The sequence below is a fragment of the Brachyhypopomus gauderio genome, chromosome 12 (genome assembly GCF_052324685.1).
Source record: "Brachyhypopomus gauderio isolate BG-103 chromosome 12, BGAUD_0.2, whole genome shotgun sequence".
Classification (NCBI taxonomy): Eukaryota; Metazoa; Chordata; class Actinopteri; order Gymnotiformes; family Hypopomidae; genus Brachyhypopomus; species Brachyhypopomus gauderio.
This window is the reverse complement of record NC_135222.1, coordinates 2,771,637-2,779,185: the sequence shown is the minus strand read 5'-3', so window position 1 is coordinate 2,779,185 and position 7,549 is coordinate 2,771,637.

The following is a 7,549-nucleotide window of genomic DNA, read 5'->3' as shown; positions in this document are numbered from 1 at the left end:
AAATTTGTTCACCTATATGCCCACTGCTCAATATGCCATGTTGTGTGCTGGTATTCTTCCAATTAATTTGTGTTCTAGAACAGCATTTCTGTGTTTTTAGTTTTCAAATCTAAGAATATGTTTCTTTACGTTAGAAATGCTGACGAATTCAATCATCATGTACAAATCGTGTACAATTGGAACGACTTGAATTAGAAACCATTTTAAAAAAGGAATGCTTTCATTAAATTTTTATTTTTTTTCTACATTCACAAAATCAGTATGGGAAACAATAACCTCTTAAATGTTTGCTCCTATGTTCGTTTGTTTAATCTATCTCTTTTAAACAAAGTGCGCAGCAAACACGCATCGTGAACACAACCTTTTTGAATAAGGAACCAACTTCAGCCACCGAATAAGGAACTGCAAATAAGAAACCAAACGAATCTCAAACGGCAAATAAGTAACCAACTTCAGCGTCGTCAGCACAGTGGAGTGTAGTGGAGTGTTGTGGAGTGTTGTGTACGATAATCCCATCTCAGCAACGCGATCGCTTTTTTCTATACTGTATTTATGATCAAAGTGTATCTAAATCTAGGGTCACGTTTAACGACGAAAGCTGTTTTACGACGGACTTTTCAGTCTCTAAACCCATCGTTAAGCGGGGACTCATTGTACATTTAACTGAACTGGGGTGAGTTTCCCAAAACGTTGTTAGCGCTAAGTACTTCGTAACCTCATTCTTACGTACAAGGTTATGAAGTACTTAGCGCTACGAACGTTTCGGGAAACCCACCCCTGATCAGTTTCTGAACGGTGCCTGACAGTTCAGAGTTCATGCCTGTAAGGTCTTTCGGCCGGTGTTGTGTTGGAATTCGTTTATCCGCGCATAAAGACGCTACAGATTATATTGTCGATTTATGTTTCTATGCATAAATAAGAGCTAGACTTTAATTATCCATTACAGCAAACGGCACGGAATTATCTATGTCCGAAGCCACACTGGCTCAATGGTGGTAATTATTTTAAATAAAATACACACTGGCTATACGAAGTTCACCTGTGACCACGACTTCGCAGTATTACAGCAGTATTATTATTCGTGTGCAAACGAGGGGACTCGGAATTCGGCACAACACGTTCATTTGGAAAAACCTCCGTCGTGCCTACTGCTTGCATGAGTTAAATGAAAATGAGCACTTTCTTCTTTGATTTACAACTTTGTCCTACCACCTGATTAACTTTCTGTTCCACCCCTGACGGGTGAAGAAACATCTACAGAAAAGCCACATCTCATTATAAGTCGCATGGTTCAAAGCGTGAGGGAATAAGTAGCGGTTTATAATCTGGAAAATACGGGTAGCAATCGCGGGGGCTACACTGTGGCGTGTCGAGGTCGTTCTGTTCTTCAGCGCTGTTTGCAGGGTTCATCCACCTTTACAAGGTGGAATTCAAGCACATGTACAACACTTTCAAGGCCCATTTTCAATATTGTCCAGCACCTTCAGCTTAATTAAGTTAAGCACGTAGTCGTCTGTAACTGCACCAGCCTCAATTTGTCCAATTAGACTGTTTATTTCCTCTTTTGTTCTGTCGTGAAAAGACATTTCTGCTGCTTTCAAGTCCAACTACGAGCGATTGCTTCTGACTGGAGTCTAAGCCCCGCCCCAAATTCAGGCGAGCGTTCCTATTGGACAGTGATTAGATTTCATTCTGGCACGAATACAGCTTCGCAGAGACACACAGTGGAATACAATGACGTTCAGTTGATTGCATTTCAAGGTGGCTTCTGGCACGAATTCCGCGTTTCTTTCTTTAAATATAAATCCACACACACTGGAGCTTTTACTTTTCATTGTGGCATGTTTTCATCACATCAGTGTTTAAATCAATCTCGTGATCAAATGCAAATTCTTGTGTATTGTTTTTCAATAAAGAGATAAAGTGCATTGAAATGTAATGTAATAGTGCTTTTGCATTTAATGTTGGCACATATTCTGCATGTTTGTATGGAAAAGCAATGCATTTTGTGGATTGCATTTCCATTTTTGCCTAGTAGGGATTACATTTCAATTTGGCACTGTTTCCTCTCCATAGTATACGGGCCGCCCAATGGAGGATGGGTTCCCTTTTAAGTCTTGGTCCTCCCAATGTTTTTTCCTATTCCCCACCATCTAGGGAGATTTTCCTTGCCACTGTCGCCTTTGGCTTGCTCATTAGGGATTTGGACCCATAGTATTGTTAACCTTGTAAATCCTGTAAAGCGCTTTGGGACAACATGTGTTGTGAAAAGCGCTATACAAATATATTTGATTTGATGATCATCAACTGTAAAATAACTGATAATAATACCACTGAACTTCATATTTAAAGTTTCGCTTTAGCCAATTTAGTAGTCATCCTTTTGTCTTATAATTTCACCAAATAAAGTTTGAAATGAAAACTCAGAACTATATATAGTTGTTATATTGTAGGTGAACTGTATGAGTACAAAAGTGCTATCCACTATATGCATTAGCTATCAAAATTGAGTCAGCCAACCACACGGCCACTTGGGTAGAAACTTGTGATTTGGAAAAGTACTCTCAAACCCGCAGGTATACTGACACATAATAACAACAGCAACACTGTTAAGTTTAATACATAATACTACAATATCACTATCATGGTCAATGCCGCTGCTATACTGAGAATAGTTTGCCAACCAATTACTGTCTCATCAACAGTAGGCAGTGGTCAGAGACAGAATAAGGTATGGAGTGGCTGACAAGTTGTGCATGGAGTGTGAGATTTCAGTCTTATTTTACTGTAATTATACATAACGTTGGTGCACCAAATAAAGAACAGAGGTATGAGTTGGGTGTTACTAATAAAGTGGGAGGGGAGTTAAACTACTGCATTAAACTAATGTAAGAAAACTAAAGAAAGGGTATCACGCTAATATAATAATAAGATAATAGCTCTTTAATTTGTCTGATGTGGAGATAAAGTAAAGCACCAACGTCTGGATGAGTGATGAGGAAGTTCTCTGCAGGTCTGCAGGTCTCTGTCATCCGCCACTTGCACTACATTATTATTCATTTTAACCGTCATGGACAATAAACTTGTTTCAGATTTGTACTCATTTAGCTCCTTGTACATGAAATCCAGTCCAGGATCTGTGTGTCTCCTGTGGCTCACCGACCACCATCCAGGGTTGCAACTACATAAGGTCTGAGACCTGCGTATGCAAACATACTATCGGGCCCCCCCACACTCCACCCCCACCCCCCACACTCCACCCCCACCAACTCGGCAAATAATTTTCTGGCATCGATTTGGCGCCCCCTCTAGTGCAGCGCCGCTATGCGTCGCATACGCTGCATACCCCCTTTTTGCGCCACTGCCACCATCCATGAGACAATGAAGCAATAATACACTCGAGGTTCGTGCTATAACGTGTAATATTTTATTGAAAGATTTTGAATTAAAGAGGACGAGAAAATACGACCTGTATGGTTAAAAACACTCCGCCAGTTAAAATAGTTCCATTCAATGGCTCGCTGTTAAACTCAGACAACATTGGAACAGCCTTACCCAATAAATATTATAGAGGTAAATATACACAAAAACAACTGTTGATAAAGTTGTATTTATTAAAAATAAAGTACAACAATTATTGGCCATCCACGACTGATTGGAGGTTCGTTCAGCTATCTGTTCAGTCCAGCTCCAGTTAAACCAACGAAGCTGCTGATGCCATATACCTCTCCCTTCACGTTTCTGACGGATCCATAAAACATCGTAAAAGCTGATTCATTTCATTTTTGTTGATAATACTAAAATCGACTGCAATTGCTCTTTAACCAGGATGTAAATACATTAAGAGCCCAGGACGTTTGTTTTACGGTATTAATTTCGTTTCTCTGCATTTCCAGCTAATCCAAATCATTGTTTGTAAGCGTGACAAACCTTGGCTCATTGGAGGAATCAGGCTGGTCATTTATAGCTTAATCCTCCAGTTTCAGATCGAAACAAATGCTTTCCAAGCCAATAGATTTAACGAACTCCCTGTAATTCATTTTGATAATGTCGCTACTTGTTTGTAGTTGCGCTGTTTGGCCTGTAAACGCTGCTGCGTTGCTAGGTTACCTGTATGTGGCGGAGTAATACATGGAGAGCTTCGGTTACAGTGCTATAACATGTAATATTGGCACTCCTAGATCGCCTCTCAGCCAATCACATTGTAGGGTCGGAACTAACTGTGGTATAATCACGTATTAAATGTGAAAGTAGCAGATTGTATCACTATGGAAACACCAAGCATCTGCCAAAGTGTGGGAGGTGTAAAACATGCATGATCCACATTTAGTCAAGACAAATGGATGAATTACATGCAGAAACTGGATGTCATGTACAATCGTGTGTACCCAATTAATGCATTTATTACACTGACATTGTCCAATTTTTATCATTGTAAAACTATACACATGAATGTATCTGTAGCAGCTTAACCCTTTCAGACCCTGCGTCCACTGCAATGGACATCACATGTTTTCTTCTCTTTTTCATGATTTGTTGTACAATAGACCAATTAAAATCTGTTAACATTCAGAATAGACCTTTACCAACCAATCAATTAACACATTAGCCCTGTCCATTGCTTTAGGAGCCAAAAAAAAACCACACTGAAGTTAGCAATGGCAGCACTCCAGCCAAAGAGGCAGAGTAAGGGCTCATTTTAACTACTTTTATCCGATTTAGAACACTTTATCCTCAATGTTATGAGTTAATTTTACACTTAAGGGGTAGTTTGTGAAATTAAATGTTCAATATCAATTGTAAAATCATAAAGTTAAACACAGGATTTTTTTAAATCTTGTTGTCCATCACAGTGGACAGTGGGTCTTAATGTATATAATTCAAGCATGCTTTTTAAGTGCTGCTGTTAAAACTTTTCTTTTGCAATTGCAGTGTATACAGACAAATAATCTGTTAAATACAGTGTAAAATAAGATAAAAATATTTATTCCACAGAGTACACTGCACATGATGTTAATTGACAGCGGAAATATATCAGAAATTGAAAGTTTGGATAGTGATGATGGTGAAGATGCAGAGAGTGCAAGTCTCTCAAGAGTAGGTAAGGGTAGCTATCTGTTAAATACAGGTACTCCAACACTCCCATTGTTGTCCATAACACAATGTATGAACATAGCTACTTTTAATTATTGATTCCAGGAGATGAGGAAGTACCAGTGATGGGGCAAGAAGTTGTTCTTGAGACAGTAAATGGTGAGGAAGGATCAGGGAAGGAAAATGAGGAAGAAATTGGAGGAAGAACACCAAAATCTACTGCAAAAAGTTTAGGTGTCACTATTGATTCTGATCTTTCATTTGACACACATGTATGCAATGTCACTAAGGCTGCCTTTTTCCATTTACGTAATATTGCCAAGCTGAGACACTTACTTTCTTTAGCTGATGCAGAGAAGCTAGTTCATGCTTTTGTCTCGTCGAGATTGGACTACTGTAATAGTCTTCTAATTGGATGCTCTAAACAGTCCATAAAGAAGCTACAACTTGTACAAAATGCCGCAACTAGAGTCCTAACCAAGGCTAGGAAATTCGATCATATTAGTCCCACTCTCGCTGCACTACACTGGCTGCCGATTAAATATCGCATTGAATTTAAAGTTCTCCTGTTAACCTATAAGGCGTTAAATGGTCTTGCCCCACAATATCTGAGTGAACTCATTGATTACTACAACCCATCTCGCCCTTTGCGCTCCCAAAATGCTGGATTTCTCGTAGTTCCAAAAATTAGTAAAACTACAGCCGGAGGCAGAGCTTTCTCTTTTAAAGCCCCTCAATTATGGAATAGCCTTCCAGCTCCAATCCGAGACTCTGACACAGTTCCAATCTTTAAATCTAGACTTAAGACTCACCTGTTTAGTCAAGCCTTCAGCTAAAATTCCCCTTGTAAGGTGTAGGGGCTTGGGGGCCCCCAGACGTTGAGATTTCTGGGGATCTGAGATGTTGATGCTGTCATCCAGCTGTGTCTTGGCATCACTCTATTTGTGACTATGACTTGACTGGAAAGCAATGTCTCAGTGAACCCTCATGCCTGTGGTCACCTCTGAACCTCTCCCTTTAGTTATGCTGCTATAGATTAGTCTGCCGGAGCCACATGCTGATCACTGGCACGTGAGCTACGTACATTTAAATCAACGGTGGTTTAAATTCATGTCCACTCAGTCTGTATTATCTATCTTCTTGCATGGCTCTACCCAAGACGATTGGATACAGGCACCTGCAGGCACCTGGGGGATGGTCTGGCTGCCGGTGGATGTGCTGATACCGGGGTTCACCTGGGGAGTAACACTGCAGTCGGAGCCTACAATACCAGCATCACTGCTCCGACACGGAATGAAAACCTGGCATTCATCAACAGACATTTACAGTGACAATATCAAAACCCAGAACTTTCAATTCTACCTTTTACCTAGTCTGATTGTGTGGATTATGTGTGACTTGTGTATTTGTGTGTTAACGGGCCGCCCAATGGAGGATGGGTTCCCTTTTGAGTCTTGGTTCTCCCGAGGTTTCTTCCTATTCCTCACCATCATAGGGAGTTTTTCCTCGCCACTGTCGCCTTTGGCTTGCTCATTAGGGTTCTGGACCCATAGTATTGTTAACCTTGTAAACCCTGTAAAGCTGCTTTGCGACAACTTGAGTTGTTAAAAGCGCTATACAAATAAACTTTGATTGATTGATTGATTGAAATTGTTTTATATTGTGAAGGTGATCCTTATGCTAACCTGTCCAACGTCCAGTGGCCAGTGGCGTCTACTTGGGAAGATCCTATCACAAACATCACTGAACCATTAACTCCATATGCTTACTTCAAATGATACGTTCCACAAGAGATGTTTGAGCTGATGACCACCATGACAAATGTCTATGCTGAACAAACTGCGGTGAGGGGCTACAAACATGCATCAGTGCATGAAATAGAAGCCTTTGTAGGCTTGCACATTGCAATGGGAGTTCTGAGTTTGCGAATGTACTGGGAATCGTACATGCAACCATAATTTCAACTAATTTCTCCTTGTTATATGTTATATATATTATTTTTCATAATAAGAGATGTTCCCAAAACTTGGATAGCATTTTTAGTCTATTGATCAGGTTTATTTTCAAAAAGAATAACAAACAAACCATAAAATTATACATATGATATAGCATTGCTTTACAACTGTTACGACCCACCGTCCACTGCAGTGGACATAAAAAAAATACTATAAAAGTATTATATTTAATTTTTTTTACTGATTCTTGTTTTGGAGTTCATTACAGACAGAAAATTGCATTCGTATATTTTTTTTCATTACTGGAACATAATTCGGGTCTGAAGGGGTTAAATTATACCCAGAACTGTAACAGTGTCTGCCTTTATTTGTTATTTGAGCCAGCACAAGATTATATTCTACACATAAAATCTAAGATAGATAATGAATGATAGAATGAAAGATAGATTGCCAATTTTTTAAATGTTAAAAATTTCATAAACCATACAAGAACCATTTTC